Below are 16,784 nucleotides of genomic sequence, written 5' to 3'. Positions count from 1 at the left end.
ATAATTGTTTAATTCTGTAAAGGTATTTTCCATAAAGGTCTACCTTTACTGACATGGAAAAATAGAAAAGAAATTTAAAAAGATGATTATATGTTCTGTGAACTGCAAAAATGGCAAATAATTTAACTATTTTGCATACTCCAGTAGCAAATCTGCCTTTCAATGCCCTTATTTTTCTACATAAGTTCACTTTTTAGTGCTGATTTGCTTGTATTAAAATGTACTTCAATTATGTAAAGTTTAAAAATAAAATAAAATTAAAAAAAAAGTTCAAATGAAAACAATAAACCAAAAAAAAAAAAAAGGACTTCTATTAATATGGTTAATACGTATTTTTTAGAGTGCTGTTCCTTTTCAAGTATTTTCAGAATTTTTAATTTACCATTTTATTACTTTATTCTGTGTAGCTTTAAAATATTTATTTATGCCTGCCCTGGATCTTCATTGCTATGCAGGCTTTCTCTAGTTGTGATGGGCAGGGGCTACCCTCTAGCTGGAGCGTGCGGTCTTCTCATTGTGGTGGCTTCTATTGCTGGAGAGCACAGGCTCAAGGCACGTGGGCCTCAGTTGTTGCAGCGCGTGGGCTCAATAATTGGCGGTGCGCTGTTTCTAGAGCTCAGGCTCAGTAGTTGCGGTGCACAGGTTTAGTTGCTCCACGGCATGTGGGATCTTCCTGGACCAGGGATCGAACCTACATTGCAAGGTGAATTCTTAACCACTGGACCATCAGGGAAGCTCCTATTCTGTGTATTTAAAAGATAAACAGGAATTAAAACTTTGTAAGTTAATGATCAAATGCACAATAATATCAGAAACATAAAATTCCCCTATGTAGTATCATTTTTTTTTTTTTTAACTTAGGGTTTGTTTGTTGTTATTGCTGGATTTTGTTGTTGTTGTTGTTGTTTGATGCCAGATTTAGTTCCAATTTTCAGATTTACTTCTTACTAGATAAATTGTGAAAGGGAGGTGACAAGTACCACCTTATACATTGTTGAGGAACTTGCTGATAACAAAGTGATCGTTTAGTGATCATTTTATTGTGTTCACTCTCCTTGCAAAGTATTAAAGACAGTACTGTTCCTTTTCATCCTTATAACAAACCTTTAAGGTAGACAGCGAGATTGTTATATTTACTGATGAAAAATGAGAAGTTAAGAGAAGTGAGGTAATATTCAAGATCAGATACCTAACAAATTGCAGAAACAGGATTGGAATCTTGGAATCTGATTTACACACACACAAAAGCTTAACGACTGAATTGTACTGTTCCTAGGGATGTAGGAACAATACATTTCTACATTCTAGGGATGTAGAAAATCATCTGGAATCTGAAAGAGTAATAATTGATTACTATATTTAAATATTTGCTATTGCTTTGATACTCAATAAGAGATGGTTGTATCCTCAGAATTCAAAGTTATAATACTGGAGTTAATGAGTTTTTACTTATCTTGGTAGTTGAAATTTTAGACCTACAATTGACTTAGCTTATTGTTACATTAATTATCTTTGGTGGCATTTATTTTTCTCTGCTTGAATTCTGACTTTAAGACCAGTACTTCCCTTCATTGTCAGATCCTCTGAAATTATATATACTTTTGACAGATTTATAATCCTTCAGCTGTCAGATGCTAATTGTAGTATAGAGAGTCCATTTTGTTTCTATTTGAGGTATATGCAAGTCATTTATCTTGCCATGCCCATAAGATTTCCTTAGGCTTCCTGACCTAGTTCATGAAGCCTTTCATTCATGAGTAGTATTTGCCACCCCAATTTACATCTCTGCATTTCTGCTGCTGCTGCTTTTTTCATCGACTCCATACTCATTTCCTCCCATAAAACTCCTACAGTACAGAATATACATAATATAATTTTTATGTTGCTGTAATATTACATTACCATTTGCTTCTGTCTCCACATGTTGCTAAAATCTTCAATAACTTTGCCCAGGAGGAGGATATTAGTGCTCAGATAGTTCATATAAAATGTTTTCTGAATATTCTTAATTGTTATTCAAGTATTTTCAGTCATTTTGTTCCAAGGCGGGCATAACACTTTGTTTCGTGTTATAGCTTATTTTTCCTTTATAAAAGCCCAGAGTATTGTGCACAGATAATGCAATCATGATGAAGTTTTGTAAACTTGACGTGTGCTTGTTGTCTTCAAATGAGTGAAAGCTATTCTGTTTTAGGGATATTCCTGAGTATCCTTGTAAGACTGAAATGAATGGTCATTGCTAGTTCTGTTGCTCCTTAAACTACTGTATGTTGAATTTTTTTCTGGAATAGAGAGCTGGGAACAAAGGTCAAAAGACTGTTTAATCTTTGTAATGACATTATTCAAATCCATTATGTTACATACCATTACACACCAAAAGTTCATTCATTAAAATACACATGCCTGAAAAACATAATTGGAACAAAATTTATTACATGCATAGATATATATCTCTTTCGTGTTGTAAATACTTGTATATACATAAACATGGGCTTCCCATGTGGCACAGTGGCAAAGAATCTGCTTGCCAATGTAGGAGATTCAAGAGACTTAGGTTCGATCCCTGGATTGAAAAGATTCCCTGGAGTAGGAAATGGCAATCCATTTGAGTATTTTTACCTGGAAAATCCCTTGGACAGAGGAGTCTGGTGGAGTTGGTGGGCTACAGTCCATGGGGTTGCTAAGAGTTGGATATGACTTAGCATACACACACACATACATAATATGTATATATTTTTCACATATGTATATATATGCAATCATGTAAGTTCTACAGAAATAATATTACTGTGTATATTACACTAGAAAATATATCTAATTCAGTTGAGTAGTTCCTTTCATCAAAAAGAACTAGATAATTAACTGTATTTTTATTTGACTTCAGTTATGTGGCTAATAGCTCTAGTTTTCCATTTCCCTCTGTGCATTTGTATATGTGTGCATCTGTGGAGTCAATTTATTTAATGCAATAAAACCTCACCAAAAAGAGTTTTTCTAGATCATCTTTTCAATTATATCAATGCAACAGAATATATTTTGAGCATTCATTATGATACTGGGTAGTTCTCTCTCCTTTTAAGAGTGAGAACCTGAAAAATAGATCCATGTCCCTCAATATCACATATTTCTTAACTACTTATATTAAGCATTTGGGTTTAACTGTATCACCATCCTCATAGATTAAAAATTATAACAAAGGCCCAAATAGTCACCAAACTTTAGAGTTGTAGTGAACTCTATGGGTTGTTTAAACCAGATTCTTTATTTTATGTGTTTTAAAAGGAGCTTTGTATGTGTGTGTATTATAAAAATATAAAATTTAAAAAATTAGAACAAAATGCTTGATATTAAAAGACGGGAATTTTTAACTTTCAGAATTTTCTGTGACATTTTAATGAGAAAGGAAAAATTATCCTTTACTTAATTTTAAAGTTTCTCTTTGCACTTTTATAATAGCATCCCTCCCTGGGAAAGAATCTTCTAAAATGTTCTGGAGTAGCCTCTATGGGATAATGGTTTATAAATACATTTTAGTTAGTTCAGTGGTAATTAGTGACACATGAGTGAAGAACCATATTTTAAGTTCATGGATACTGAGCTTAGTGAATGATGTTTTGCTTTATAAGAGTCTGTTGGGGGCTGTTATGAATAATAATGAGGAAAGAACATATATTTGCATCTATAGTGAATGCCCCCTGGCAGCAAGGCCTTGAGAATCCTCAGTGTCCGTGTACGGCTGCCTGAGTGACACTCCAGACTACCCTCCCCAGCACAGCAAAGCTGCAATCAGCGTATTGCTGCAAGGATCATTACCTTTTTGACACCACTTTCATTGCTTCTTTCATTCTAAATTTCTCTGAGAATGAGTTTTATTCATTCTATAACTATAATACATCTAGTTTTGACACTTTTTATCAGTAATTACAAAAGAAGCAGTAGACTGTAATTTGGAGCAATTCAGATATCGTCTAACTCAAGTGTAACTCTTGCTTTTGGAGAAGTCCCTGTCTGAATTAGGACCAGTGCACTTTCCTACTTGTACACTAAGGCCTAAGGAGAGTATCCGCTCCAAATCCCCTCATTAAGGCAACCATTTCTAAACCAACACCTTTCCCATCCTTCTCTGTGCTCTTTCCCTGCTTATGTTCGTTCTACCACACATCACTCCCTGACACACTATTTAATTATTAATTCTCTCAATCATTTTCCAGTGGAAAGTAAGCTTCATAAAAACAGAATTTTACCTATTTTACTCACCTTTGTATCTATAGTTCTACAACACTGGCTGACACATTACTGTTGGGTGAATGAAAAATAATGAATTATAAGAACTTTGAAGCTGGTTATATATATTCTTATGGTTCACAATTCCAAAATAGATTTCAGCATTTATTCCTACACTAATTGAATTCTGACTATGTGCTTAGGCATTATGACAAGTGAAGATGAATAAGATAGAATTCTTGCCCACATAGAACTTACTGACTCATGTGCTGTGCTTAGTCGCTCAGTTGTGTCCAACTCTTTGTGACCCCATGGACTGTGGCCCTCCAGGCTCCTCTGTCCATGAGGTTTCTCTAGGCAAGAATACCGGAGTGGGTTTCCATGCCCTCCTCCAGGGGATCTTCTCAACCCAGGATCGAACCTAGGTCTCCCACATTGCAGGTGGATATTCTTTACCATTTGAGCCACCAAGAAAGTCCAAGAATACAGGAGTGGGTAGCCTATCCCTTCTCCAGGGCATCTTTCTGACCCAGGAATTGAACTGGGCTCTCCTGCAATGCAGGTAGATTCTTTACCAGCTGAGCTACCAGGGAAGCCCTACTGACTCATAGGGTGTTCTATTAATCTGATTTTCTGAGAATGGATTTTAAGGCTGCATAATTGGAAGAGTTTCCTTTACCTATAAAGTAAGGGGCTCAATTTGAATGTCATGAAAGATACTTACTACTAATCCCAGAATAGAGTTATTTTTATGAATTAAGCCATTGTTTGTGTCAAGCAGTGTTGAAACATGTTAGCATGGGATGGCAATTTATTAATGCAGTGACACTTATGTAGTACATTTTCTTTACAATTTTTTATTGAACTTCTGTACCAGGTGAGTCTATATCTATAATCACAAAAATACTTAGAAGTGGCACTGGAGAAGATCAGGTTTATGGAAGGCACAGGCTAAGGACTGAGAGACATCTAGGTGGAGCACAGAGTTTTGTCAGGAGTCTCACTCTTACCAAGGATGAAGACCTGAGCTAAGCAGGGAAAAACATGAGGCCAGAGCACCTGGTAGGCAGGCATTAAAGGGAAGGGACATTTATGAATTATCATCAAACTCTATGGTAAATTCAGATATTAGAAGTCATCCAGATCAAACCTGCATCTTTTAAAAAAAATTATCTGTTTTAATTGAATGAAAGATGATTTATAGTGCTTTGAAAGAAAGAGAGTGAAAGTGAAGTCACTCAGTCATGTCCGAGTCTTTGCGACCCAATGGACTGTAGCCTACCAGGCTCCTCCCTCCATGGGATTCTCCAGGCAAGAGTACTGGAGTGGGTTGCCATTTTCTGTCTCCATTATAGTGCTTTACAATTTTCAAAAATTTCACACACACAATTTCATATAATCCCATAATAACCCTTTTTTAATCCCCTACTCCTATATTACTCCCCCTTCCCTTTCCCCCACTGAGAACCTCTAGTTTGTTCTCTATATCCATGAGTCTTCTTTAAAAACAATTTTTTATTCACTAGTTTGTTGTATTTCTTTTTAGATTCTATATACAAGTGCTATCATACAGTATTTGTCTTTCTCTGATTTATTTCAATTAGTTTCACTAGCATGATGCACTCCAAATCATCCAAGTTTCTGCAAATGGCAAAATTTCATTCTTTTTTATAGCTGAGTCATATTCCATTGTATACGTGTGTGTGTGTATATATATATGTATGTATATACATATATATATACATATACACACCTACCTCTTTTTTATCCATTCTTGTTGATGGCCACTTTCATTGCTTCCTTTCCTTGGCAATTATAAATAATGCTACTATGAACATTAGGGTGCATGCATCTTTTCCAATTAGTGTATCTGTTTTTGTCAGATATATATCCAGGAATGGAATTGCTGGGTCATATAATTGCTTCCCTGGTGGCTCAGATGGTAAATAATCTGCCTACAATGCAAGAGACCTAGCTTCAATCCCTGGGTTGGTAAGATCCCTGGAGAAATAAATGGGAACCCATTCCAGTATTCTTACCTGGAGAATTCCATAGACAGAGGAGCCTGGCAGGCTACAGTCCATGGGGTCACAGAGAGTCAGACATGATTGAGTGACTAACAACTTTCACTTTCTTTCATAATAGTTCTATTTTTAGCTTTTTAAGAAGCCTCTATACTGTTTTCCACAGTGGCTGTAGCAATTTACATTTCCACCAACAGTGTAGGAGGGTTGCCTTTTCTCCACACCTTCACCAATATTTGTTATTTATTTTCTTTCTGGTGACAGGCATTCTGAAAGATGTGAGATGATATCTCATTGTGGTTTTGATTTGCGTTTGGCTGATGATTAGCAGTGTTGAGCATCTTTTCATGTGCCTGCTGGACATCTTTGGATTTTTCCTCTTTGGAAAAATGTCTATTCAGTTCTTTTGTCCATTTTTTAATTGAGTTGTTTGTTTTTTGATGTTGAGTTCTATTAGCTATTTATATAGTTGGATATTAACTCCTTATCAGTCATATCATTTGAAAATATCTTCTCTCATTCAGTAGGTTGTCTTAATTTTGTTTTTGGTTTCCTTTGCTGTGAAAAAGTTTGTAAGTTTAATTTAGTCTTTGTTTTTTTGCTTTCATTTACTCTACAAGATGGATCAAAAAATTTTTTGCTGCAATTTATGCCAATGAGTATTCTGCCTGTTTTCCTCTAAGAATCTTATAGTATCTGGCCATAAATGTATGCCTTTATTCCATTTTATTTTTGTATGTAGTGTTAGAGAATGTTCTAGTTTCATTTTTTTACAAGTAACTGTCAAGTTTTCCCAGCATCATTTATTGAAGACATTGTCTTTTCTCCAATGTTTATTCCTGCCTTTTTTGACATCAATTAGCAAGGAAATGGCAACCCACTCCAGTGTTCTTGACTGGAGAATCCCAGGGACGGGGGAGCCTGGTGGGCTGCCGTCTATGGGGTCGCACAGAGTCAGACATGACTGAAGCGGCTTAGCAGCAGCAGCAGCAGCAGTTGACCATAAGTGTGTGGGTTTATTACTGGAATGTCTATCCGGCTCCATTGATCTATGTGTGTGTGTTTGTGATAGTACTGCACTGTTTGAATTACCGTAGCTTTGGAATATAGCCTTAAGGCAGGGCTTGTGATTCCTCCAGCACTGCTATTTGGCTATTTGGGGGTCTTTTGTGTTTCCATACAAATTTTTATATTATTTGTTCTAGTTCTATGAAAAATGGCATTGATAATTTGATAGGGGTTACATTGAATCTGTAGATTGCCTTGGGTAGTATGGTCATTTTGAGACTATTAATTCGATTTGCATATGGTCAGTTGAGTATGTGATTGCTATGGTTTTATGATCACTCAACATCCACTTTGTCTTTTGGTATAAGTACTGACTGTGTTTAAGGATCTGCCTTTCTTATATCCCCAGCACTTGCGACATACTGAGTACCATTCACAGACTCCAGGGGTGCGTGTGAGACGTCAGCCTAACCCAATCAGAATAAACCATCTCCCTGAACACAGTGTCGTCTTACCATGACTCATGCTGTGTGACTCAAGTGACACTTTGCTACTTCCAGTCTTTTTCTGGTCCCATGAGGAAGTGTTCTTTATTTCTAGTGGACTCAGACTTGAAAGATGAAAGACCAAAGCTGCTTCAAGTGTCTTGAAGTAGAAGTCTGTTGTGACAGGTAGAGGCAGTTTGTGACTGGAGCCAAGGTTGAGGGCTTGAAGAGGCAGGGGAGGGAGGACACAGCCTGGTGCCGTTGGAAGCCCTGTGCCAGACAGTGTTTGGAAGAGAACAATGCCTCCTGGGCTTCCCAGTTTCCTCAGCTATTGAGCTTCTTTTTCCCCCTCTTTTTCTTTTTTATCCATACTTGGATTAAAGATTGGGTTTGTTTGGTTTTTGCAATGTAAATGTCCTCACTGACACACTGGTGGATTTCTAGTATAGTTCTTACTTGTTTGGTGTTTTTGTGTGTTTTTTGAACCCTGACATAAAGAGGCATATAGGTGAATGTGTCTGTGTGGTACAATTTGGTGGAACTAGTTTTAATTCTAATGATATGGCCACAAAAATATTAGTATAGTACAGAGGTTAATAATACCAAGTTTGGAGTAGAAAACTAAGCTCCAGTCTTCTTTCTAGTTCTGAGATCTTCAGTAATTTCCTGAAACTCACTTCTTTTGTGTCTTTTAGACACACAGTGGAAATACTGGTTATCCTTGCATGGTGGGCTCACTGTGAAGATTAAGTGAGATTATATGCCTATAGCATTTTACAGACCAGCATGTGGTAAACAATCACAGGTGTGTTATGGAGATTGATATGATGTTGTGCTAACAACTGCTTAGTCATTGCTAAGGAAATGATACATTGGAAAGAGATTGTTTTAATTTGGGATCAGAAGAATTTGACTTTATTCTCTCCTTCAAAGATTTCATTTTTAAAGTCTCATTCTGCTCCTTTTTCAATTTTGTAAACTTTATTTAGGCAATTATTTTTTAAGCTCTCATTTTTTCATATTTTTCTCAAAAGATCTTTTTGGGATTTTATTTCCATCCTTGATTTCCTTCTGCATAGCTAGATATTTAATGGACAGCCTGCCTGCTAATAAAACATACTCAGAGAAACTATGCCTAATCCATTTATTTTTATTTACAATTGTTTTTATACACTCTCTAAAGATGCTACTTACAAGTTTTATTTTGAGATCCCAGTCATTTTTTGGTCTAATAAATACCATTTTATGTTTCTGAAACATATGTTAGAGTAGATAGAGAAACAGATCTCTCCTGTGTTTTCAATTATGCTATCTTCACAAAGTAATGGTAAAACTTCTTTTGCATTGATAGAACAATTTTATGTATATATTTTTGCATTGAAGATTTATCCTCATTTTTGGTAATTACACTATTCAGGGGTTTGAAATTCTCTGATTATGTATTAACTATCTCTCATCATTTTGTGTTAGCATGTACCAGAAGCGTGATTTTAAGTTAGAACGGATCACATGCTGAGAAAAATGGGATAACCCAGGCAGTGAGAACTTAATAAGTTTAGTAACCTGGGACTTTCTTTGTAGTCTCCTTACTGGGTGATTAATGAGGAGCTGTGTACATAAGGTAATCCTAAGGCAAGATTTCCAAATTACATTTTTTTGTTCTATATAATAAAATTTTGAGTGTGTGATGTTTTTTCATATCCCAGCAAAACTCCAATATGGAGAATTATTTGGAAGAAAATTATATTATTTATAGGTCTTCAAACAAAACAGCTTCTACTGTACTCTAGGTTCTGAGCTCCTAGGATCTAAACAAAAGTCTGCAATTGATTTAGAATCAAGAAATTTTTAAGAGGATTTGCAAACCAATGGACCTAGCAGTGCTTCTATCAACCACTGTCTTGAGTATGCCATTTGGGTAAAAGCCCATTAAATGTTCTTATCAATGATACATGAAAATATAATTTTTTAGGATAAAGAATTCTCTTAATGTGATTCAGTAGCTTGAATGATATAGATTTTTATGAATTTTGTGCAATCTTGTTTGGGAATTAAAATGGTGATATCTATAGTTGATAGATTTATCCTCTAGTGAATTTCTCATTAGCAAAAAAGGATTGTCTGAAAGACAAAAGGATACTTAAGTAGTCTGGTTTCTTCCTGCAGCCAGAGTATGTTTATCAGTCTGGAGTCTTAACTACAGAAAATAAAATGCATTCTAGATGGTTTAAACTCAAGGGATTATTATGGCTCGTATAATCATTGGTAGACCTGATGAAAGAGATGCTCAGAATGTTCAGGAATAGATTCCCAAACTGTATAGCAGAGCTGGACTGCAGATGGATCATGTAACTCTTCAAGAACCTGTTGAACCAGGAAGTTGTTACCACACCTGTCAACTCCAGCCCCCTGAACTTGTGTCACTATGTGCACCAGAAACCTTTATGCCATACATCCTACTCCTCCTGTGAAACAGCTTCCCTGGGATTCGTCTGACTGACAGAACCTAAATTGTCTGTACTGTTAGCTGCAAAGGAATCTGGGAAATCTAGCCTTTAGCCTTCAAGCCAATGCAGATGGAAAGGGACGTAGAAGCAGGTGGGAATGACTGCTGAGTGAGCCAGCTACAGTGTTTGCTATGTGTAGCCTGGAAGTGCACATGTTTTAATAGTTAAAAAATCTGATGTGTGATAGCCTTAAAAGCAGATTACATTACAGAAAAGTGTAGGTTGTAAATATCTGATGATTTGGCCGAGGCACATAGAAGGAAGGGAAAGAGATTGAAAGGAACAGGAAGAGTTTACAGGAGCCATGATTCTAAGATCAGACAGATTCACGTTGGTGAGATCTTGAGATTCTTCAGTCTCCTTTTACCCCTATCTCTGCCCTGCTTTCTTCATGGGCAGTTGCTTACATGAAACATCTTCTTGCCTTACCTCTTTACCTTGCTCATTCAACCTCTTAGCAGATGACCAAAGCCACCCTTCTCCCTGGATAAGACAGAAAGCTTTAGTCTGTGAGTGAGGAATAGTTTTCTCTGTGGCCCTTTCATTTTCTGTATAACTAACACCAAATGCACCATTAAATGCATCGCCATTCTCCTACCATCACCACTATACAAGAAGAGGGCTAAACTAGTTCCTTACGAGAGGTATCCACTCTGTGCATTTGGATCTCTCTTTGCACAGCCTGGGGATATTACCAGGAATGTCTGCTTGGGGAATGCTAAAAAATTGGCAGAATCTGGCATTGCTTCAACTACAGGGTCTGAAATGTGAGATTTTAGCCGACATCTTATGGCCCTGCACCAAGCTCTCAATTCCCCAGCCCTGACCAATTAGCTGTTTCTTTCCTCTCCTCGAGTGGCAGCATCTGGACAGTCTTCAAGATGAGAAGCATCTAATTTTTCATTTTTCCTGCAACTCAGACCCAAAGCCTAGTGCACAGCTGAGCCCATCAGCAAGCTATGTGTTTGAGTGGCAAATTGGGGTGTGCGTACCCCTTTCTGAGCTGTTTTGCAACCTCTCTCTTGTCATGATGCACACTGGGTCCATGGTCTGTGGCTTTCTACAGGCAAGGCTGAATTTTGAAAGCACAGAGTTCTATTAGAGCTTCCTCTTGATGCTCTTTTGATTCTGATTATCTTTAAGATGACTGACTGAGATATTATGATCAAGATGAGAAAAACCCACAGTCTTTCCCCTCCCAACACTGAAATTATCAGGAGACATTTTTTTTTTTGGCTTCATTGGAGTGTGGAACAAGAATTTTCAAAGAATTACCTAGTAGCTCTGAGTAGAGGGTTTCTGAGCATTTTTGTTTCCCTTGTAAAACAGACAAACTAGTAGGAACACTTTGTCAATTGTTATTTCAAAAATTCTGAATCCTCTGTGAATTTTTTTTGTAAGATGCTAGACATTATCAAAAGTCTACAAAATAGGCTGTTACCTTGCCCACACAGATGACCTTGTCCTTTTAAACAATTTAGCACAGTTGGCTGGGTGAGTCAGTCCTATTTATGTCTGCTCTTTGGGAGAAAGTAAATGGTCATTTGAGTCTACTAGAGGACAATAGTTATCTTCTAATAGGGACAGGCAATATTAAGTGTTGGCTTTAATTGTGGAAGTGTCAACTGTATGTCAATTGGATAAATGCTTTACCAAGTGAAAGTTCAGATGGTTAGAAACGTTTTCATTTTTAGACTCATAGTCTTCAAGTTAATAAAATTTAAATTCAATAAGTAGTTTTCCACATGAATGTAATTCTGAAAATGTTTGTCTAACGCTTGACTTATCATCTCTAATGGTATTTATAACAAATATGCATTCATTAAAACATTGCAACAATAATTTTTTGTGTGTCAATATTAATGGAGTTTCTTTTGAAATGAATACTCTTTGTAGAGGAAGGTTGGAGGTTTTATTTGCTGTAGTAGGATGTCATCGATGTAGTAAAAAGCATACAGGTTTGAAATTCTGAACCCTTTTGATTTGGGGAAATTTGGGCTAACATTCTGCTTCTGTCTTGTCATAGGTACTATAAGGATAATTATGATGAAATTAAAAATTTATTGGAGGATTAAATACAGTCATTGATTTACTCAATAGCAATTTATTGGGTACCCACTATGTGCCAGGCACTAAACTATTATTCCAAAACAAGACTCACTACTGCCATGAAAAAGTTGTAATCTAGACTATAAAAAAGCACTTTGGGTATATAAAAGATGTTAAACAAATACTTGTAGTTACTACTAAAAATGTAAAGATGGAGTAGTTATCTATTCTGTCTTTGAGCTAAAATATTCAATACTCTCATCTTAAACAGTAACTTGTCAATGTTAGATCAGTTTAAGCAGTGTGTTCTCTCAGAGAGAATCTCTACTTTTCCGAGACTCTATCACAAATAATTACAATAATAGTATCTTTCTAATTCCAACTCTTTCATGTGACTTAAGCAAAACCTTTATTATCTCACCAATATCTAATTTCCAAGAAGACAACTCACTAGTTTTACTAGTCATAGACTGATTAATCTTGATAGTGCCGGAAGCATATACAAATTTGCGAGTTCTCTTTAGAAAAGAGAATCTAATATCAAAAATACAAAATTAGGTTCAAATTAATATAGATTTAAAATAAAATGATAAATCAAATTACATATATGTAAAAAGCCATCAGATACCATAAATATCACAAAATTCAAAAGTAATGCTTTATTAATTAATTTTTTCTAAAAGTTAAGATAATTTTCCTTATAATTTTGGCAGCCTACTCCTTGATCAGGCTTCCCAGGTGGCACTAGTGGTAAAGAACCCACCTGCCAATGCAGGAGACATAAGAGATCGGATTCGACCCCTGTGTCAGGAAGATCCCCTGGAGGGGAGAGCATGGCAACCCACTCCAGTATTCTTGCCTGGAGAATCCCATGAACAGAGGAGCCTGGTGACCTACAGTCCATAGGTTGCAAAGAGTCAGACATGACTGAAAGCGACCTCTCAAGCACATACACATTCCTTGATCACCTATCCATATGATAATAATTTTCTAACACCACTTTCTATAGAGATAATAGAATTCAATCTTTTATCAAACATGGATAATTGAAATCTTCTCTTTGTAAAAATGTTTCTTTCAGCTTCAGCTGAAGCCCTCAACTGATGATGTCATATACATTTTTAGGATTTCTATCAAATTTGGGGAAACTTCTATCAAATGTCTTTTATACATGAATTATACAGTTTGGAAGAATTTTCTCTGGTCCAGTCTGTTTCAAGCTGCCTTTCTCTTTGACTGCTGGTACCTTCCAGGCATTAAAATAGAAGTTGATATTCTAATCCAATTGCAGGTCTTATATGCATATCATGGAGCTGGATGAGTAGGCATAACTAGGGTAAATGTGTTCCTAAAATTGTTCCTACATTGGTCAGTAATAACTTAATCATGTGTGAGGTGTGAAGTTGCTCAGTCGTGTCTGACTCTTTGCGACCCCATGGACTGTAGCCCGCCAGGCTCCTCTATCCATGGGATTCTTCAGGCAAGAATACTGGAGTGGTTTGCCATTTCCTTCTCCAGGGGATCTTCCCAACCCAGGGATCGAACCTGGGTCTCCTGCATTGCAGGCAGATGCTTTATCCTCTGAGCCACCAGGGAAGCCCATATTAAGCCCACAACTTAATCATATGTGGAAATAAACGAAACTATATATATCTTACTAAACCCAAGCTAAACATATTTTCAGTTCAACATTCCCCTAACTGTACTTCCCAAATCCCTATGAATGGAAGGGAAGCAAAATGGAAATAAGTGTAGAATGAGATAAACGTAGTTATATGTACAGCATCCTATGTTTTTAAATATTAAAAAAAGTGCAAATGATCCTGTGAACATATTGCTGGAACTCCAAGAACTGTGGAAGCGGCCTCTGCAAGTGAAAGTGTCCAAGATTATGCTTCATTATTTCATGGTAAAATTTCCTTTGTATCTAGCATATCTCTTTCCTTACAGAGCAGAAAATTTATCAGATGACTGTTACCCTTGCAGTAGTATTATTTAATATAAAATGGTAGTATTTTAATGTGAGAGTCATGTAGTTCCATTTTCCTGAATAGGGCCTTTATTTCAAATACTGTCTTTATCAGCTGTTAATTTGCTTTGAACCATTTGTTCTTAATTTATTCACATGGATAACCAGTGGATGTCACCTATGCAATGTAGTATACTGACCTTGCAGAGGATGAGAGGTAGAGAAGAGTTACTGCCCTTCAGGGGTGGTGGGCGGGTTTTTAATAGAGAGTGCACAGTTAGTAAACTGATACTTTAATTCCTTGGAATTCCAGTTTTTCTCTGATATTTTACAAAATAATGCAGAAAAATCTCTGCTTCCCCAAATATCTCTTAGTTTTGTATTTTTCTTTCTCAGAGCCACAGTAGTACATTTCTAATATTCTCTAACACTCTCTAATATCCTCTATTTTTAAGTGGATAAGCCACTTCCTACCACCATTATGCAGATTCCAGAGGCTGTCTCTCTCTGCTCCGTGTAGCTTTATAATTAGATGTTTACAGTCATGTCCTTTGGCAGAGATTGATGATGGACAAAAATCTTTGAACATTGCCAATGGTCTTGTAATGTTGTCTCATTACTAGATACATGGGGCTATCAAAGCACCTCATTTCCTTGTGATGTTTCTTTCTAACATTCTCCCCATGGTAAAGATATTTCCTTGCACACTTGCTTTAGATGTTTTCATAATCATTCTATATCTTCGGGCATGTGAGTTGGTGAAACAGAGATGCTGACGGATAAAATGTTGATAATTTCTATCAAGTATCGTTGTATTTCATTTCTGATATCCTGTTCTTGCAGGGGGGCTATTTTTATTTTTGTTAGTTTAGTTATTTGTGTGGAATAGTGTCATGCATGTGAATAGATTTTCTTTTTGGGGCCACGCCTTGCAGTTTATGGGATCTTAGTTCCTTAACCAGGGATCAAGCCTGGGCACAGGGTAATGAAAGTGCCAAGTCCTAACCACTGGACCACCAGGAAAGTGTGTGTGAGTTGCTCAGTCGTGTCTGACTCTGTGCAACCCCATGGACTGTAGTCCACAAGGCTTCTTTGTCCATGAGATTCTCCAGGCAAGAATACTGGAGTGGGTTGACATTTCCTTCTCTAGGACCACCAGGAAATTCCCACATTTTCTTTTTCTTAAAGAAGAGTACTTCGGTTAAGAATTATTCTATTCATCTGAAGAACTAACATTCTGCAGAAAGAGAATCAGAGGCCTAGGATGAACTTGGGAGGGCCCCTTTGTACTGGGCCAGGATTATTGTCTAATTAATCAAGATAGATTAAAAACAGTATTTTGTGTTTAACGAAAGCATCTGAACAATTTTCCTAGTTACCCATTCCAGTTTTAAACAATTCTCACTCTTAGGCAGTCGTTTCATTTATAATAAAATGGCCCAATAGTGAATTTTGGAAAGGAATACAGGTGGCTTATAACATGAGTTCTCCAAAGGGTACCATGAATTAAAACAATGATATTGAGGCTTGGAGTTTTGAAAACCTCCAATAGCTAACAGGGGAAATGAGGTAAAGAATTCAGCTTTGCAAAGGATTCCTATTAAGAGCCTAAAAACACAAATTTATAAAAATTCACTGAGTCTCTCTACAAAAGGCAACTATAATTCTGTTTCTCAGAAGTGACTTCTTCCTCGTTCAAATCTCTCTGCTGTCCTTTGGTGAAATGTTTTTTTTTTATATGCACTTATTTTTTCATTCAATATACTTTTTCATGATCCCCAATGGTGTTCATGGGCTTCCCTAATGGCTCAGATGGTAAAGCATCTGCCTGCAATGTGGGAGACCTGGGTTTGATCCCTGGGTCAGGAAGATCCCCTAGAGAAGGAAATGACAACTCACTCCAGTACTCTTGCCTGGAAAATTCCATGGACGGAGAAGCCTTGTAGGTTACAGTCCATCGGGTCGCAAAGAGTTGCACACGACTGAACAACTTCACTTCAATGGTGTTCAAGACAGAACATTAAGGATCAAGAGATAAGCAAAGATCCACAGCCACTGACCTCGAGGAACACTGTCTAGGAAATGATAGACATGACACTGGGTGTAGGATTGTTATGGTGGAGTTAGGCCCAAACTGGTTGAAGCCTATCAAAAGGTACCACTATATAAGGGAGAAATTGCAGGAGTTTTACCCACCCGTACTATAGTGGCATTTTGAAGCGGCTTTTCACATTAGAAAATAAAATACCAACCTCCCCAAAGAGTATGTTCCATTACATCTCTGAAGTCTAGAACAATCAAAATCTAGTAAATGGATACCTGAATGAGAAGGCTCACAAAAGTGATGCCCTCCAGACAAACCTGTTTTCAGAATTAGGTTTCTCAACTAACTGACTTACAGGAAGTAAATTCTTGGTAGTCTTATAACGAATTGTTGATCGTTTCTTCAATTTATCAACACTTCAGAAATACTGAGATCCAGTCTCAAAGTACTTATCTGTGCAAGCAAGAACAATTC

At 36.8% G+C, this 16,784-nt stretch overlaps 1 non-coding gene across 1 annotated transcript; it reads right to left on the bottom strand.

The window, feature by feature from the left end:
- Positions 1 to 13,821: 13,821 nt before the first annotated feature.
- On the bottom strand, positions 13,822 to 13,893 carry TRNAC-GCA. The gene has a single exon. It is a non-coding gene; the product is annotated as a tRNA-Cys (tRNA).
- Between the last annotated feature and the right edge of the window lie 2,891 nt (positions 13,894 to 16,784).

The sequence above is a fragment of the Bubalus bubalis genome, chromosome 9 (assembly GCF_019923935.1).
Source record: "Bubalus bubalis isolate 160015118507 breed Murrah chromosome 9, NDDB_SH_1, whole genome shotgun sequence".
Classification (NCBI taxonomy): domain Eukaryota; kingdom Metazoa; phylum Chordata; class Mammalia; order Artiodactyla; family Bovidae; genus Bubalus; species Bubalus bubalis.
The sequence above is the reverse complement of the archived record's forward strand: the minus strand, read 5'-3'. Positions and strand labels throughout refer to the sequence as shown.